The sequence below is a fragment of the Bos taurus genome, chromosome 16 (assembly GCF_002263795.3).
Source record: "Bos taurus isolate L1 Dominette 01449 registration number 42190680 breed Hereford chromosome 16, ARS-UCD2.0, whole genome shotgun sequence".
Lineage (NCBI taxonomy): Eukaryota > Metazoa > Chordata > Mammalia > Artiodactyla > Bovidae > Bos > Bos taurus.
Window position 1 is genome coordinate 40,582,701 of NC_037343.1, and position 19,987 is coordinate 40,602,687.

The 19,987-nt window shown below is 42.7% G+C and overlaps 1 long non-coding RNA gene across 3 annotated transcripts in view; it reads left to right on the forward strand.

Annotated features, from left to right (window-relative positions):
• Nucleotides 1-19,987, forward strand: part of LOC132342129 (uncharacterized) — a 209,629-nt gene that overhangs the window by 128,181 nt on the left and 61,461 nt on the right. For all 3 annotated transcript variants that reach the window (XR_009490844.1, XR_003029724.2, XR_009490843.1), the window contains exon 2: nucleotides 16,716-16,870. This is a non-coding gene — a long non-coding RNA (uncharacterized lncRNA). The remainder of the gene's footprint in view (nucleotides 1-16,715; nucleotides 16,871-19,987) is intronic.

Below are 19,987 nucleotides of genomic sequence, written 5' to 3' on the forward strand. Positions count from 1 at the left end.
TCCCAAAGATAGGACTTCAACAGTTCTAAAGATAAAGCTCAAAAAGTTGTGGTAAAACTTGTTAAGTGTGTGCTCACCCAACTCTGTACACTTTACATGGTGAAAGGAAGTAAAATCTTTTTTCCCATGAGCATTTGTTAGTTGAGGCTCCCTCTCCCATGTGGTAATCTGAAGCTAGATGAGGGCAGCCTTCTGATTGACAGTGATGTTGAGGTGAATATAGGAGTGTTTAGCTTTAGCTCAGGGCTATGGCATGAACTCCTGGTACTTTCTCTACTTGAGTTTATCTCCACCTTGAATTTACCTCTTTGTACTTCTATTCTTCAGGCAATACCATTTACACCACAGCAAAAGTAAGCGAGAGAGGGGTGAGGCTGAAGAAAGAGTTTCTTTAGGTCATTGTCCGTGCTGTTGAGTCAGTAAGTCAGGGTAGGTTTCTTAATTCCCAAAGGATCTGACCTTGCCAGCTGCCCACACTTGTTTCAGGTGACTAGACCTATGGATGGAACCTGGCATCATTGCTTGAAATCTCATAGTGAGCAGGAGAGAGAGAGGAAGGGGTGGAGGAGATCAGTTTTATTAGCAAGAGGGAAAACAACTGATTGCTGCTGCTGCTGCTGCTAAGTCGCTTCAGTCGTGTCTGACTCTGTGTGACCCCATAGATGGCAGCCCACCAGGCTCCCCCATCCCTAGGATTCTCCAGGCAAGAACACTGGAGTGGGTTGCCATTTCCTTCTCCAATGCATGAAAGTGAAAAGTGAAAGTGAAGATGCTCAGTCGTGTCCGAATCTTAGTGACCCCATGGACTGCAGCCTACCAGGCTCCTCCATCAATGGGATTTTCCAGGCAAGAGTACTGGAGTGGGTTGCCATTGCCTTCTCCAGAACAACTGATTATGTATGCTTAAACACTGTGCCTATAAAATTCCCATAATCTCTTGTCAGTGAGTTTCAATAAGAGGGTGCGCATAAAAGAACTTAGAAAAATATTAAGCCTGCATATGGAAGGTGGTGTTACTTTGATCTTGTCTTTACTTTTCCATCTTCCATTATCACTGATTCTTTGGCACTCAGCTTTCTTTATTGTCTTAAAAACAGTATATTTTTCAGTTGAATCTGATCTTGTGGCTTCATGGTATTGTTTTATTTTTTAATTTTGAAGTTAATTTTTATTAGAGTATAGCTGCTTTACAATGTTGTGTTAGTTTCTGCTATACAGCAAAGTGAATCAGCTCTTGTTGTTGTTCTGTCACTCAGTTGTGTCCGACTCTTTGTGACCCCATGGACTGTGCAGCACATCAGGCTTCCCTGTCCTTACTATCTCCTGGAGCTTGCTCAAACTCACGTCCATTGAGTCGGTGATGCCATCCAACAATCTCATCCTGGGTTGCCCCTTTCTCGCCCTGCCTTCAATCTTTGTCAGCATTGAGGTCTTTTCAATTAAGTAAACTCTTCTCATCAGGTGGCCAAAGTATTGAATCAGCTCTTGATTCAGTTTAGTTCATTATTCATCCATGTCCAACTCTTTGTGACTGCAGCACACCAGGCTTCCCTGTCTATCACCAACTCCCAGAGCTTATTCAAACTCATGTCCATTGAGTCAGTGACACCATCCAACCATCTCATCATCTGTCATCCCCTTCTCCTCCTGCCTTCAATCTTTTGCAGCATCAGGGTCTTTTCCAACAAGTCAGTTCTTTGCATCATGTGGCCAAAGTATTGGAGTTTCAGCTTCAACATCAGTCTTCCCAATGAACACCCAGGACAGATCTCCTTTAGGATGGACTGGTTGAATCTCCTTGTAGTCCAAGGGACTCTGAAGACTCTTCTCCAACATCACAGTTCAAAAGCATCAATTTTTTTGTGCTCAGCTTTCTTTATACTCCAACTCTCACATCCATACATGACTACTGGAAAAACCATAGCCTTGACTAGATGGACCTTTGTTGGCAAAGTCAAGTCTCTGCTTTTTAATATGCTATCTAGGTTGGTCATAGTTTTTCTTCCAAGGATTAAGCATCTTTTAATTTCATGGCTGCAGTCACCATCTGCAGTGATTTTGGAGCCCAAAAAACTAAAGTCTCTCACTGTTTCCATTGTTTCCCCAACTATTTGCCATGAAATGATGGGACCAGGTGCCATGATCTTAGTTTTCTAAATGCTGAGTTTTAAGCCAACGTTTTCACTCTCCTCTTTCACTTTCATCAAGAGGCTCTTTAGTTCTTTTTTGCTCTCTGCCATAAGGATGGTGTTATCTGCATATCTGAGGTTATTGATATTTCAGTTCTGTGTATACATATATCACTCTTTTTTGGATTTCCTTCCCATTTAGGTCACCCCAGAGCATTGAGTTTCCCTCGTGCTATATAGTAAATTCTCATTAGTTATCTATTTTATACATATAATTTTCTTTTTCAACCGGAAATTTCCCCAGCACTTCCAAATAGAAGGCAAAGAAATATGTTCCCACAATAACATAGTGCTTCAGAAAACACTGGAATTTGAACAAGCCCACTTGAGTCCTCTCTTGACAAGGTCACCCTGCAGCTATTTGTGATCTTAGATTATCAGAACTCTTGAGCTCTTCTAACAAGCATCTCCACCTTAACAAATTTGGCTGTAGATTTTTTCTTTATTTCTCCTCCATTCCTTTCTTTTTTTCTTTCAGGTAAGACAGATTTGTATGTTGTCTGCCAAATTAAGGAAAATCCTTCTAAATGTATTCACAATCATATTACTGTATCTTTAAAATCCAATTGTAGAAAATAATATTTAAAAAAGTTAAACTTCAAAATAAGGTGGTTTGCTTTTACTTTAACACCCTTCTATGGAGGAATTTTAACTATTCTCAAGGGAATGTTTCATGCAAAGATGGGTTGATAAAGGACAGATATGGTATGGACCTAACAGAAGCAGAAGATATTAAGAAGAGGTGGCAAGAATACACAGAAGAACTGTACAAAAAAGATCTTCATGACCAAGACAATCATGATGGTGTGATCACTCACCTAGAGCCAGACATCCTGGAATGTGAAGTCAAGTGGGCCTCAGAAAGCATCACTATGAACAGAGCTAGTGGAGGTGATGGAATTCCAGTTGAGCTATTTCAAATCCTGAAAGATGATGCTGTAAAAGTGCTGCACTCAATATGCCAGCAAATTTGGAAAACTCAGAAGTGGCCACAGGACTGGAAAAGGTCCGTTTTCATTCCAATCCCAAAGAAAGGCAATGCCAAAGAATGCTCAAACTACCGCACATTTGCACTCATCTCACACGCTAGTAAAGTAATGCTCAAAATTCTCCAAGCCAGGCTTCAGCAATACGTGAACTGTGAAATTCCAGATATTCAAGCTGGTTTTAGAAAAGGCAGAGGAATCAGAAATAAGATTGCTAACATCTGCTGGATCATAGGGAAAGTAAGAGAGTTCCAGAAAAACATCAATTTCTGCTTTATTGACTATGCCAAAGCCTTTGACTGTGTGGATCACAATAAACTGTGGAAAATTCTGAAAGAGATGGGAATACCAGACAACCTGACCTGCTTCTTGAGAAACCTATATGCACGTCAGGAAGCAACAGTTAGAACTGGACATGAAACAACAGACTGGTTCAAAATAGGAAAAGGAGTACATCAAGGCTGCATATTGTCACCCTGCTTATTTAACTTAGATGCAGAGTACACCATGAGAAACGCTGGGCTGGAAGAAGCACAAGCTGGAATCAAGATTGCTGGGAGAAATATCAATAACCTTGGATATGCAGATGACACCACCCTTATGGCAGAAAGTGAAGAGGGACTAAAAAGGCTCTTGATGAAAGTGAAAGAGGAGAGTGAAAATGTTGGCTTGAAGCTCAGCATTCAGAAAACAAAGATCATGACATCTGGTCCCATCACTTCATGGGAAATAGATGGGGAAACAGTGGAAACAGTGTCAGACTTTATTTTTTTGGGCTCCAAAATCACTGCAGATGGTGACTGCAGCCATGAAATTAAAAGACGCTTACTCCTTGGAAGGAAAGTTATGACCAACCTAGATAGCATATTCAAAAGCAGAGACATTACTTTGCCAACAAAGGTCCATCTAGTCAAGGCTATGGTTTTTCCAGTGGTCATGTATGGATGTGAGAGTTGGACTGTGAAGAAAGCTGAGCGCCAAATAATTGATGCTTTTGAACTGTGGTGTTGGAGAAGACTCTTGAGAGTCCCTTGGACTGCAAGGAGATCCAAACAGTCCATTCTAAAGGACGTCAGTCCTGGGTGTTCTTTGGAGGGACTGATGCTAAAGCTGAAACTCCAGTACTTTGGCCACCTCATGCGAAGAGTTGACTCATTGGAAAAGACTCTGATGCTGGGAGGGATTGGTGGCAGGAGGAGAAGGGGATGACAGAGGATGAGATGGCTGGATGGCATCACCAAGTCAATGGACATGAGTCTGAGTAAACTCCGGGAGTTGGTGATGGACAGGGAGGCCTGGTGTGCTGCAGTGCATGGGGTTGCAAAAAGTCGGACATGACTGATCAACTGAACTGAACTGAATGTTAATGACTCTCTCACACATATTGATTTAACATCATACAAAATACTTTCTCAGAAGTCTCATTTGAGAACTTCACATAGCCCTTAGGGTTGAAAGCCAAAGCAGGATTAATGATTTCTATTTTTCCAGAGATTAAATAGATGTAGAATGGTGACTAATGACCTAAGATGACACAAATTCCATTGGGCAAATCCAAGTCTTATACCACTAATTCATTTTCCAAGAACAACACTTCTCTGAGAGGAATTTAGCTGTATTAAGCAAAACTAAACTTGCAAAGTCATGTGATATGGGTACAAATAGTTTCACATACCATTTTCTCATCATCAAAACAAACTTGGCTGACAATGAGCAAAAGTGAAGTGTCCAGAAAGTTTGTCATTTGGGATTCTATCATTCTCCTTCATCCTTTCATCTCCATCTGGCTTCCCCTTCTCCCTTTCAGGTACCCTTTAGCCTTCTACTTGTTTCATACTTCTCCACTTATCCAGAAAGAAAAAAGAATTTCAAAGATCAGTGTGCTATTTTTCTGGCTGTAGAAAGTACATAAAAGGACAGTAAGGATAACCCCTGTGTATCCATCCCAAGGAGGGAGCACTCTTTATCCTTTTGGAGGAATTTTTGCATACATGTATGTATAACATGCACATGCCTCAAGAGGTAGGTTGAAGGAGCAGAAAGATGAGTCAAAAGATGTTCCTGATATCTAGTAAAAATAATAACCTTTATATATTATTTCTACCACTGGAAAACACAGCCAATCATATATTTATTCATGTAACACTTAATGCAACAATTTACTGAGCATCTACTCTGCATCTGTGATATGTTTTAAGGATCTAGCAGTACTCTTCAAGGTTGTTGGACTAGTCAGCCAGAAAAAAGTGAAGAATTACAATATAGGGTGAAAAAGAGCATAATAATGTTGGTAAGTACTATGTGTAATAGTGGTACAAAAGAGGAAGTATTTCCCTTGTGAGCTGGAAGTCAGCAAAGGGCTCTCAGAAAAGAGATATTTCAGCTGGAGCTGTAAAGAGGAATAAAACTTAGCCTGCCAGACATTCCAGGCAGAGAAAAACAGCACTTGCAAAAGCAGGAAGGTCTGAAATGAGTTGGCACACTCAAGAGACTATAACTAGTCCAGTGATGAAAAGAAAGAGTAGTGATGGGACAGACTGACAGTGATCAAGATCGTGGCAAGACAGTGTGTCATGACTTATGTCATTCTTTTCTGATCAGTATCTTTTTCCCCTTCAAGTGATGATGGCACCATGATTTTCTTTTCTTTGGGGAACCACACTTTTCCTACTCTTTATGATCTTGATTGGGCTATCTTTCATGGAAACCTCTTAGAGACAGACAATGACTCAAAACTACCCAGTTTAGGGTTCTGTTGGTTACAGTGATTAATTCAAAGCATATGACCCAAGCAGGCCAATAAGAGTTTTCTCTAAGATTTGATGTATGGCAATTGGGATAGTCTTCTTCCTTTGGAATCTTTAACTGTATAGATAGCAGCTACTGTTTCCTGCTGCATGCAAGTTGTAGGGAGCAAACACACTAAAGAAGGCAGAATCCAAGGATGCAGTGAGAGAGATCAAAAGAAATGGAAAGATGAAGCCCAAGTGATATCACTTGAGTAGTGTGCCCAAAGCTTTTGATCAATTCCTGTACACTCTCATTACCTGGGTTCTACATGAACAACTTTAAATTGAGTGTCCATCACTTATGATGAAGACAATCCTGATACGCAACCATTTTTAGCACATTGGACTTTATTATACAGGTAATGAAGAGGGTCCTTGAAAAGTCTGGAGCAATGACTAGATGTGTGTTTTAGAAAGTGTACGCTGGTGACTATGTAGAGAATGAGTAAGAGTAGGGATAGTCAGGGAACCTAGTTATAAAACTAGTATGAAAATCTAGATAAGACATCAGAAAGACATGAACTAAGGCAATACTAGTGGTTTTGAGTGGAAAGAATCCATTTTGAGGAAGATTGAAAATGTAGTCAACTAAGTAAGAGGTGTGAAGGGGGGGAGGAGGTATTCAGGGATAATGATTAGCATTCTTGCTTGATGTTTTAGGTTGAGTGGTTTTTTGGTTAACCAAAAGAGAGAATCCAAGAAGAGATAAATATAGGGGGTGGGAAGAAGTACGTTCATTCAGGGAAATTTTAAGTTGAAGATTTTATGGCACACTGATGTGGAGATGTCCAGTGGCAGTCAGTTAGATAGTTCTACCACTTCTGACTAAAGGCTGATCAGGAGATCCAGATTTGTATATCACAATAAACTGTGGAAAATCGTGAAAGAGATGGGAATACCAGACCACCTGAACTGCCTCTTGAGAAATCTGTATGCAGGTCAGGAAGCAACAGTTAGAACTGGACATGGAACAACAGACTGATTCCAAATAGGAAAAGAAGTACGTCAAGGCTGTATATTGTCACCCTGCTTATTTAACTAATATGCAGAGTACATCATGAGAAACGCTGGCCTGGAAGAAGCACAAGCTGGAATCAAGATTGACGGGAGAAATATCAATAACCTTGGATATGCAGATGACACCACCCTTATGGCAGAAAGAAGTGAAGAGGAACTAAAAAGCCTCTTGATGAAAGTGAAAGTGGAGAGTGAAAAAGTTGGCTTAAAGCTCATGATTCAGAAAATGAAGATCATGGCATCCGGTCCCATCACTTCATGGGAAATAGATAGGGAAATAGTGGAAACAGTGTCAGACTTTATTTTGGGGGGCTCCAAAATCACTGCAGCCATGAAATTAAAAGACGCTTACTTCTTGGAAAGAAAGTTATGACCAACCTAGATAGCATATTCAAAAGCAGAGACATTACCTTGCCAACAAAGGTCCGTCTAGTCAAGGCTATGATTTTTCCTGTGGTCATGTATGGATGTGAGAGTTGGACTGTGAAGAAGGCTGAGCACCAAAGAATTGATGCTTTTGAACTGTGGTGTTGGAGAAGACTCTTGAGAGTCCCTTGGACTGCAAGGAGATCCAACCAGTCCATTCTGAAGGAGATCAGCCCTGGGATTTCTTTGGAAGGAATGATGCTGAAGCTGAAACTCCAGTACTTTGGCCACCTCATGCCAGGAGTTGACTCATTGGAAAAGACTCTGATGTTGGGAGGGATTGGGGGCAGGAGGAGAAGAGGATGACAGAGGATGAGATGGCTGGATGGCATCACTGACTCGATGGACGTGAGTCTGAGTGAACTCCGGGAGTTGGTGATGGACAGGGAGGCCTGGCGTGCTGCAATTCATGGGGTCGCAAAGAGTCAGACACGACTGAGTGACTGAACTGAACTGGATTATAAGAGAATGCCAGAAGCTTTTGAGGTGGAAGAGATAACTCAGGGAAATGGTATGGAGTGAGAAGAGAAAATAAAGGACAAAACTTTGTAGAATGACAGCATCTAAGAGGTAGACTTGTAATGGGAACTGGAAAGGAGATGTTGGAGAGATGGAGGAGGAATTATGAAAGAGTGGTGTACCAGAAACCAAGCTATTGTCAATGGCATGAAGTACCTCGTGTTAGGTCAGTAAGATAAAGATTATAAAATATTCCTTTTTGACTATTTTGATGTCTCCTGTGACTGGCAAGAATACTGACTGAAGTGGTTTGCCATTCCCTTCTCCAGCAGACCATGTTTTGTCAGAACTCTCCACCATGACCCGTCTGTCTTGGATGGCCCTGCGTGGCATGGCTCCTAACTTCACTGAGTTACACAAGGCTGTGATCATTTTGGTTAGCTTTCTATGAATGTGGTTTTCCTTCTGGAGACTGTGGGATATAGTTCTTGCTTCTTATGTCTGCCCTCTGATGGATGTAGATAAGAGGCTTGTGTAAGCTTCCTAATAGGAGGGACTGGCTGTGGGGAAAACTGGATCTTACTCTGGTGGACAGGGCCATGCTTAGTAAATCTTGAATCCAATTTTCTGCAGATTTAATTGTTTGGCCTAAAGTGACTCAGTCCAAGGGAAGAGAAGCCCCAGCAAGATGGTAAGAGGGACAAAATCGAATTTGTAATAAAACCCCATAGTCACCAGAGATGCTTAGAGGGCTCATACCTACCTTGTGTGCATCAGGACCCAGAGACTCCACAGAGACTGAGACAGAACTGTGTTTGAGTGTCTCCTGAAGAGGTATGGGTCAGCAGTGGACTGCTGCGGAGGCAGGGGTTCTGGGACCGGTGAACCTTGGTATGGCATAAGCCCTCTTGGAGGAGGTCACCATTAACCCCACCATAGAGCCACCAGAACTTAACACAGGACTGGCACAAACAGAACTTTGTGTGTACCAGGACCCAGAAGAAAGGAGCAGTGACCCCACAAGAGACTGACCCAGACATGCCTGTGAGTGTCCAGGAGTCTCCAGCAAAAGCATGGGTGGGCGGTGGCCTGTTGCAGGGTTGGGGGCACCGGGAGATTGCCATTATCTTCATTACCTCCACCATAGTTTGGCCTCAGGTCAAATAACAAGGAGGGAATAGAGCCCCACCCTTCAATAGAAAATTGAATTAAAGATTTACTGAGCTTGGCTCCATCTATCAGAACAAGACCTGGTTTCCCCCTCAGTCAGTCTCTCCCATCAGGAAGCTTCCATAAGCCTCTTATCCTTCTCCATCAGAGGGCAGACAGACTGAAAACCACAACCAGAAAACTAACCAATCTGATTACATGGAATACAGCCTTGTCTAATTCAATGAAACTATGAGCCATGCCGTGTAGGGCCACCCAAGATGGACAGGTAATGGTGAAGAGTTCTGACAAAATGTGGTCCACTGGAGAAGGGAATGGCAAACCACTTCAGTATTCTTGCCTTGAGAATCCCATGAAGAATATGAAAAGGCAAAAAGATAGGGCACCGAAAGATAACTCCCCAGGTCAGTAGGTGCCCAATATGCTACTGGAGATCAGTGGAGAAATAACTCCAGAAAGAATGAAGAGACGGAGCCAAAGCAGAAACAACACTCAGTTGTGGATGTGACTGGTCATGGAAGTAAAGTCCAATGTTGTAAAGAGCAATATTGCATAGGAACCTGGAATGTTAGGTCCATGAATCAAGGCAAATTGGAAGTGGTCAAACAGGAGATGGCAAGAGTCAACATCGACATTTTAGGAATCAGGAACTAAAACGGACTGGAATGGGTGAATTTAACTCAGATGACCATTATATCTACCACTGTGGGCAAGAATCCCTTAGAAGAGATGGAGTAGCCATCATAGCCAACAAAAGAGTCCAAAATGCAGTACTTGGATACATTCTCAAAAATGGCAGAATGATCTCTGTTCATTTCCAAAGCAAACCATTCAATATCACAGTAATCCAAGTCTATGACCCGACCAGTAATGCTGAAGAAGCTGAAGTTGAACGGTTCTATGAAGACCTACAAGACCTTTTAGAACTAATACCCAAAAAAGATGTCCTTTTCATTATAAGGGACCGGAATGCAAAAGTAGGAAGTCAAGAAACACCTGGAGTAATAGGCAAATCTGACCTTGGAGTACAGAATGAAGCAGGCCAAAGTCTAATAGAGTTTTTCCAAGAGAACGTACTAGTCGTAGCAAACACTCTCTTCTAACAACATAAGAGAAGAATCTACACATGGACATCACCAAGAAGGTCAATACTGAAATCAGCTTGATTATATTCTTTGCAGCCAAAAATGGAGAAGCTCTATCCAATCAGCAAAAACAAGACCAGGGGCTGACTGTGGCTCAGATCATGAACTCCTTATTGCCAAATTCAGACTGAAATTGAAGAAAGTGGAGAAAACAACTAGACCATTCAGATATGACCAAAATCAAACCCTTATGGTTATCCAGTGGAAGGAACAAATATATTCAAGGGATTCGATCTGACAGAGTGCTTGAAGAACCATGGTTGGAGGTTCATGACATTGTACAGGAGGCAGTGATAAAGACCATCCCCAAGAAAAAGAAATGCAAAAAGGCAAAATGGTTGGCTGAGGAGCCTTACAAATAGCTGAGAAAAGAAGAGAAGTTAAAGGCAAAGGAGAAACGGAAAGATATACCCGTTTGGATGCAGAGTTCCAAAGAATAACAAGGAGAGATAAGAAAGCCTTCCTCAGTGATCAATGCAAAGAAATGGAGGAAAACAATAGAATGGGAAAGAATAGAGGTCTCTTCAGGAAATTTAGAGATACCAAGGGAACATTTCATGAAAAGATGGGCTCAATAAAGGACAGAAATGGTATAGACCTAACAGAAGGTATTAAGAGGTGGTAAGAATATACAGAAGAACTTTACAAAAAAAGACCTTCACAACCCAGATAATCACGATGATGTGATCACTGACCTGGAGCCAGACATCCTGGAATATGAAGTCAAGTGGGGCTTAGGAAGCATCACTTCAAACAAAGCTAGTTGAGGTGATAGAGTTCCAGTTGAGCTGTTTCCAATCCTAAAAGATGATGCTGTGAAAGTGCTGCACTCAATATGACAGCAAATTTGAAAAACTCAACAGTGTCCACAGAACTGGAAAAGTTTAGTTTTCATTCCAATTCCAAAGAAAGGCAATGCCAAGGAATGCTCAAAATTGAAGTTTCTCAGTCGTGTCCTACTCTTTGAGGCCCCAAGGACTATAGCCTACCAGGCTTCTCTGTCCATGGGATTTTCCAGGCAAGAATACCTGAGTGGGTTGCCATTCCCTTCTCCAGGGGATCTTCCCAATGCAGAGATCAAACCCAGGTCTCCCACGTTGCAGGCAGACACTTTACCCTCTGAGCCACCAGGGAAACCCAAGAATGTTCAAACTATCACACAATTGCACTCATCTCACAACGCTAGTAAAGTAATACCCAAATTTTCCAAGCCAGGCTTCAACAGTACATGAATCATGAAATTCTAGTAGTTTATCAAGCTGGATTTACAAAAGGCAGAGGAACCAGAGATCAAATTGCCAACATCCATTGGATCATTGAAAAAACAAGAGAGTTCCAGAAATACATCTACTTCTACTTTATTGACTATGCCAAAGCCTTTGACTGTGTGAATCAAAACGAACTGTGGAAAATTCTTAAAGAGATGGGAATACCAGACAACCAGACCTGCTTCCTGAGAAATCTTTATGTAAGTCAAAAAGTAACAGTTAGAACTGGACATGGAGCAATAGACTGGTTCCAAATTGGGAAAGGAGTACACAAAGGCTGTATATTGTCACCCTGCTTATTTAAATTTTATGCAGAGAATATCATGTGAAATGCCAGGCTGGATGAAGCACAACCTGGAATCAAGACTGCCGGGAGAAATATCAATAACCTCAGATATGCAGATGACACCACACTATGGCAGAAAGCAAAGAAATAAAGAGCCTCTTGATGAAAATGAAACAGAAGAGTAAAAAGTTGGCTTAAAACTCAACATTCAGAAAACTAACATCATGGCAACCAGTCCCATCACTTCATGGCAAATGGATGGGGAAACAGTGGAAACAGTGAGAGACTTTATTTTGGGGGGCTCTAAAATCACTGCAGATGGTGACTGCAGCCATGAAATTAAAAGATGTTTGCTCCTTGGAAGAAAAGTTATGACCAACTTAGACAGCATATTAAAAAGCCCAGACATTACTTTGGCAACAAAGCTGTGTATAGTCAAGGCTATGGTTTTTCCAGTAGTCATGTATGGATGTGAGAGTTGGACTATAAAGAAAGCTGAGCACCAAAGAATTGATGCTTTTGAACTATGGTGTTGGAGAAGACTCTTAAGATTCCCTTGGACTGCAAGGAGATCCAACCAGTCCATCCTAAAGGAAATCGGTCCTGAATATTCATTGGAAGGATTGATGCTGAAGCTGAAACTCCAATACTTTTGCCATCTGATGCAAAGAACTGACTCATTTGAAAAGACCCTGATGCTGGGAAAGATTGAAGGCGAGGGAAGAAGGAGACGACAGAGGGTGAGATGATTAGATGGCATCACCAGCTCAATGGACGTGAGTTTGAGTAAACTCTGGGAGTTGTTGTTGGACAGGGAGGCCTGGCATGCTGCAGTCCATGGGGTTATAAAGAGTTGGATATGAATGAGTGATTGAACTGATAACTGATTGGCTCAGTCCTGGAATCTATGGGCTCTATGGTAGGGCTACTGGTCACCTCCAAAAGGACTTATGCCAATACATGCTTCTCAAGACCGCTGCTTCCAGTGTCCCTTTCCCCATGGCAGGCGACTGCCAACCCACACCTCTGCAGAAGACCCTCAAATACCCACAGGCAGATCTGGCTCAGTCTCTTGTGAGGTTACTGCTCCTTTCCCCTGGGTTTTGTTTGTGCCCTACAGAGTCTCTGTTTCCTCCAGTTTATGGACATTCTGTAATTAAATCCTGCTGTCCTTCAAAGTCAGATGCCCTGGGGATTCCCAGTCCCTTTGCTGGATCCCCAGGTTGGGAAGTCTATGTGGGGCCTAGAAACTTTGCAGCAGTGAAAGAATTTCTTGGTATTATTGTTCTCCAGTTTGTGGGTCGCCCACCCAGTGATTACAGGATTTTATTTTTTCGTGATTGCACCCCTCCTACCATCTTGTTGTGGCTTATCCTTTGCTCTTCAACATGCGTTTTTTTTTTTTTTTTGGTGGGTTCCAACATCCTCCTGTTGATGGTTATTCAACAGTTATGATTTTGGTGTTCTCAGAGAAGATGAGTGCATGTCTTTCTACTCTATTTTGTGGGGAAAGACTGAAGACAGGAAGAGAAGGGGGCAACAGAGAATGAGATGGTTGGATAACATCACCAACTCAATGGAGATGAGTTTGAGAAAACTCTGGGAGATAATGAAGAAAAAGGAAGTGTGCTTCAGCTCATGGGTCACAAAGAGCCGGACAAGACTGAGTGACTGAACAACCTGTGACTGGACTCTGAGCAGTTTCAAGGGAGCATAGGAGCTGAGAAGATAAGACTTTTTAAGCAGAAGTGTGTCCATCCAATTTAGCCTTTCTCATATTCTCAGATACACTATTGTTTATATGTAGAATTTTGCTGCATTTTATACTATATAGAGGATATAGCAAGCAGGATTTTATGAAAAATATGTAGTCTTTTATTGTGAGGTCTATACTTCTAACATGGGCAATATCTTGTGTACAAGGATATGTCATAGATGATCTCAGAAACCCAAAAGACACATCTTCCAGAACCATCTAGTTACTATATTTGTGTCTGTTTATACTTTCACCTCAGGTACATCATGTCTCTCACTCAGGTTAAGTGCTTTAAACCTAATCAAATGATACTAGTTTACAAGTTAAAGAGATTGTTTAGAGTTATGATTAGCTATCTTTGCATGTGTACTCAGTCAGTCACTCAGTCATGTCTGACTCTTTGTGAACCTATGAACTGTAGTTCACCAGGCTCCTCTGTCCATGGGATTCTCCAGACAAGAATGCTGGAGTGGTTTGCTGTGCCCTTCTCCAGGGGAACCTTCTCAACCCAGGGATCAAACCCAGGTCTCACGCCTTCAAGCAGATTCTTTACCATCTGCACTACCAGGGAAGCCCGAGAATACTGGAGTGGGTAGCCTATCCCTTCTCCAGGGATCTTCCATTGCTGCCTTTGCCTCAATCCAAATATGCTCAAGTTGGGAACTAGATTAGGACTTAGAGCTATGTGTCTTTATACCTTCTTAGAGATATTGTGTGTGTAATCACACAACCACAGAATTAGACATGATGACTAAAAACATAAATGTTTGTATCTCTTAGTAGGACTATCTTTATATTTCACTTATTTGAATAGAGACTAGAAACTGGAGTTTACCTCCTTGACTTTTTATGCTCTAACCTTAGACAAGTCTTTTGTCCACTCTGTACCTCTGTTTGAGTGTCTGCATGCTCAGTTGCTTGAGTCATGTCCAACTCTTTGTGATCCCATGGACTCTAGCCCACCAAGTTTCTCTGTCCATGGGATTCTCCAGGCAGGAATACTGAAGTGGGTTGCCATTTCCTCCTCCAGAGGATCTTCTCAACCCAGGAACCAAACCCATGGCTCCTGCATTGGCAGATTCTTGACCACTGAGCTGCCAGGGAAGCCTATGTCTCTGTTTACTTATCTGTAGAATGGAGATAATGCTAGTGATTACCTTAGGGACCTTTCATGAAGATAATGTGAACTAGAATGTATAAAGCACCAAGGCCAGATTACTAGCACATAGCTGTTGCTCAATTAGTTTCTATTGTGTTTATCATTATCATTATTAATATTGTCACCAGAAGGAAAGAGATTTTTTTCTTGGAATTTTTTTGCCCAGGACTCCTATTATCTTCTCTGGTCCAGCTGAATGACACTGCTTGCAGGGCCTGTGATAGAACCCCTACACTAAGCCACAAAGTCTCAAGAAGCCTCCAGCCTTGATGTCAAGCTCTAGAGAGTGTAGCTTGCAGTATTTTTACCTTTGTACTCCCTATGGGTGATCAGGAAATGATAGATTTATAGAATTTTTTCCTTCCTTCTGTTGCTTATGGTTTAATTTTTTGCTAAACGGAAAATATTTTGCCACATGCCCACATCCTCAGGTTTATCACATCAGAGAGAAATGCTGGCAGCAGCTCTTACTTCTCCAGATGTGAGCTCCTTGTGTGGCTGTCTGCATGTTTCTGGTACTTAGAGCCACAGAACATCTCATTTCCAGAAATAACACTATGATGTACCAACACTAAACTTATTTCCTGTCTTGGGTGGGCCCAGAGCATTCCAGTAAATTCACAAGTGTATTGTAGACTGGGAAAGAATAGAAAACATACTTCACTCTTTTGCAAGGTTTACCAAGATCCATATGAATGAAACAGACTGACGTTGTGCTTTCATATGAAGTATTAAAGATCCCAGTGAAAGTCACTCAGCCATACTCCATTCAATTCTCCAGCCCAGAATATTAGAGTGGGTAGCCTTTCCCTTCTCCAGGGGATCTCCCCAACTCAGGGATCAGGCCCAGGTCTCCCATATTGCAGGCAGATTCTTTACGAGCTGAGCCACCAGGGAAGCCCAAGAATACTGGAATGGGTAGCCTATCCCTTCTCCAGGAGAACTTCCTGACCCAGGAATTGAACCTGCATTGCAGGCAGATTCTTTACCAGCTGAGCCACAAGGGAATCCCAAGAATACTGGAATGGGTAGCCTATCCCTTCTCCAGGAGAACTTCCTGACCCAGGAATTGAACCTGCATTGCAGGCAGATTCTTTACCAACTGAGCTATAGGCGAGGATGGAATGAACCAGCCAAGGGCCAAACATGACAGCATGTTTTGATATCCAGACTGTCTGGCTGAGAACTTCATAGCTCATTTATGCTCATTCCTCTGAGCATGGACATTTTTTTTTTCTTAGCAATCACAAGAAATAGAAACTTCAACAAGAAACCCATAAGCAAGCTGTGATATGCACTTGTAGTTACCAGGACACTCTCTGGAGTCCCAGTCACCATTATCATTGATAGCTTACGGGAAGGGTGTTGGATTTGTGATCTCCGAAGAAGATTTAGCTTCAGGACCAGAGACCAGGCTTGATCACTCAAGAGCTTTTGTGTAGCAGAGTTTTACTAAAGTATAAAAACGGACAGAGAAAGCTTCCAACATAGACATCAGAAGGGGGATGGAGAGTGCCCCAATCCCTAGTCTTAGCAAGAGAATTATATACTTTTTAATTGGTTATTACAGTAAATTAAAATGTCTCAAGGTTGTAAAGATCTTACTAGACCCACTCCCATAATATACATTTTAAGATAGCAGGATTAGTCAGAAGGTTTTCAGGAAGGAGAAACTTGTCCTCAAACAGGATACATTATTGTTATATAATCCTTACTAAGGAATGTAGGAAAAAAACATTTGTCCTTTACTCCTTGAGAATTCCAGACCCCTATCTTCTCCTTAAGAGCCCCAGATCCCTTTCTCCTCCTTGGGGACCACAGATTTCTTATCCACCTGCCTAGGAATTTACACTCTCATCATCATCCTCATCATCTCTGCATTTTCCCTCAGTCTTGAGTCTTCACTACTCCATCCGTTCTAGTTGTCTGATGCTGCAGGCTGTCACAGAGTCAATCAAGCAAGCCTCTATCTCAAGGGCCCAAAGATGGGCTGATCACTATGTACTTTCTGTAAGTGTAAATAAGTGTTAGTCGCTCAGCTACCTCTGATTATTTCTGTCCACAGGGACTGTACCCCATCAGGCTCCTCTGTCCATGTAAGTCTCCAGGCAAGAATACTAGAGTGGGTTGCCATTTCCTTCTCCAGGGGATCTTCCCAACCTAGGGATGGAACCTGGGTCTCCAGCATTGCAGTAGATTCTTTACCATCTGAGCCACCAGGTAAGCCCCTTATCGTGCACATAAAAGAGTTCTGTAATTAGTCCCTTTCTGTGCAGTCTGAAAGACAAAGTAAGCACATGCAGAGCAACTAAAAAACCATAAGGTATCTAAATGACAATGCAAACCTCCAAAATGGGAGTCCCAAAACAAGGGAGTTCAAAGTTAACTATAATTATGTGACCAGAAGAGGAATAATAGGAAGGAATAGGAATTCAGCTGAGCCATGGAGGATCAGCACATTTAGAGAAGGGAGGCAGAGATGTGTTTAGGTTGGTGAAAAAGTAATTGCGGTTTCAGGCTATGAATTTTAAATTATTATAACTGGGCTCAAATATATCTTTATTAATCAAGATAGGAACCATTACAGTCAACATATTTTTTGCCAATGAGAAATAAGTTTGTTTATTCCTGTAGCATTAAAATCTGTGTGTTGTGTCTTAGAAAGCATTTTCTTTTTAAAATTTATTTGTTTTAATTGAAGGATAATTACTTTACATATTGTGATGTTTTTTGCCATATATCAACATGAATTGGCCACAGGTATACACGTGTCCCCTCAATCCTGAACCCCTCCCTAGCCTATCCCTCTGCGTTGTCCCAGAAAATGGGCTTTCGGTGCCTAGCTTCATGCATTGAACTTGCACTGGTCATCTGTTTTACATATGGTAATGTACATGTTTCAATGCTATTCTCTCAAATCATCCCACCCTTGCCTTCTCCCACTGAGTCCAAAAGTCTGTTCTTTACATCTGTGTCATCCTACCTGCATGTAGGATCATTGGTACTGTCTTTCTAAATTCCACATATATGAGTTTATACACTGCATTTGTTTTTTCTCTTTCTGATTTACTTTACTCTGTGTAATAGGCTCAAGGTTCATCCACCTCATTAGAACTGACTCAAATGCATTCCTTTTTATAACTGAATAACATTCCATTGTTTATATATACCATAACTTCCTTATCCAGTCATCTGCCAATGGACACCTAGGTTGCCTCCACGTCCTACTTATGGTAAATAGTGCTGCAATGAACATTGGGGTACAAAGATGGCAGAGGAGTAGGTGGACATGGAGTACATCTCTCTATGGATATATCAGCAATACACTTCAAACACAGAAGTGCATGCAGAACACCAGCTGAGAGCAGACAGGAGTACCTGGCCAGCGGAAAAGAATATATAGACCCATGCAAAACTCGGTAGGACAAAGGAACTAGGGGGGGAAACAGGAGTATTAGTAGGACTGGACCTGCCCTCGGTGGGTGGGGAAACTGAAGCAGGGGTCCGATTCCCATATCAGGGCAATTGTCTGAGTCAGAGGAGAAACATTTAAGGCTGAATGTGAAAGAGCTGATCTGTGGTAGCCTAAATGGAATGAGAATCAGACGGTCCTTGCCACAGCCATACATTCCCTAGAGGGCGCAGTGGCTGGAAACTGGAGTTTAGGGATTGTGGAGCAATCCCTGGGTGAGGGCTGCTACTGACTTCGGAGAGACAGATCATGGGGATGTGAGGGAAGAGATTGTAGTGGGAAATGCCTGTGGAGGAAAGTCAGGTAGCCATGAAAGCAAGGCGATACTGCTGAGTCACGTGTAGGGGGTGGAGCCAACATCATAGCCTCTCTCCCCCCACATGCCAGCATTGGCAGCTCAACAATGGAGAGGCTGGCCCATCAAACGCCTGACACACTGAACTACAGAGTAGGACCCCGCCCAGGGTGCTCCTTTAAGTGATTGATGCACCAATCTACAGAGTAGGACCGCAGCCGCGGGCCCCTCTATGTGCCTGATGCGCCAAACAGCAGAGAAGGACCCCAGGCAAGAAAGCCCTCTAAGTACCTGAATAGGCAGAGCTACAGAGAAAGACTGGCCAAAGAGGCCTTCTGATCACCAGCTGCAAGAGGCTCAAAAAAAGACTCTGATAGGGCCATAACTCCTGCAGCGGAGGCAGTCTGTGTCCCTGCACACTTGGTGCTGCCAGAGTCCCTGCAAGCCAAACAGCTGCATCACCTTCACGCTCAACTCTCACTGGGGCAGAGCTGCCACAGGCAAAAAAATGTCTTGCACCTATGCGCACAGGGTCACTTCAGTTGTGTCCGACTCCTTGTGACCCTGTAGACTGTCGCCTGCCAGGCTTCTCTGTCAGGGACAAGGGTTCTCCAGGCAAGAATACTGGAGCATATTGGCCAATCCTGGTTGCCATACCCTTCTAGAGCACAGTATTTCCTGCTGCCCTAGCCGCCAACACCCCTGAATATCTGGTGCTGCCAGAACCCCTGCAACCCAAGCACCTGCACCACCTCCACATCTGGCCCTCACAGGAGTAAACCCAAGTCCTCCAGGGCAACCTCAGGAGCAAATCCCAGTGGATGACCCACATGCAGAGGTGGAAATAAAACCACACTTGAAATCCACAGGGCAAGTGTGACTAAGGAAGACGACCCAAAACCCTCGCACTTAATATACAAGCTGTATATTAAATGTGATTAACACGGTCAACTGGGCAGACTGTGGTGTGGAATATCTAAAAGATCAATGAGAGCTCCTTCAAAAGAAAATGGACTAGTTCTGATAGCTGTGGACATAGGCAAGAACACACAGGAGTAGGACCAGATTAGAATCTGAGCTGCCCCCACAGCAGGTCCAGAGATCAGCACAGTGTTAGAAGGCATCCTAGGGAGGTGAAATGGACTGTGACTCCCAGCAAGGGAAAGGACTCTGACAGCAGTGACGCAAGAAAAACATTTATTATTGTTATGTTTTGACTTATTTTGTAGATTCTTTTGGATTTTTTTTTCTTTTCTTTACTTTCCCCCCCTCTGTTGTAGTTGTTGATTTTATTGGCACTATGAAATCTAATTAGGAGAAGGCAATGGCAACCCACTCCAGTACTGTTGCCTGGAAAATCCCATGGGCAGAAGAGCCTGGTAGGCGGCAGTCCATGGGGTCACTAAGAGTCGAACATGACTGAGCGACTTCACTTTCACTTTTCAGTTTCATGCATTAGAGAAGGAAATGGGAACCCACTCCAGTGTTCTTGCCTGGAGAATCCCAGGGATGGGGGAGCCTGGTGGGCTGCCATCTCTGTGGTCGCACAGAGTCGGACACGACTGAAGCG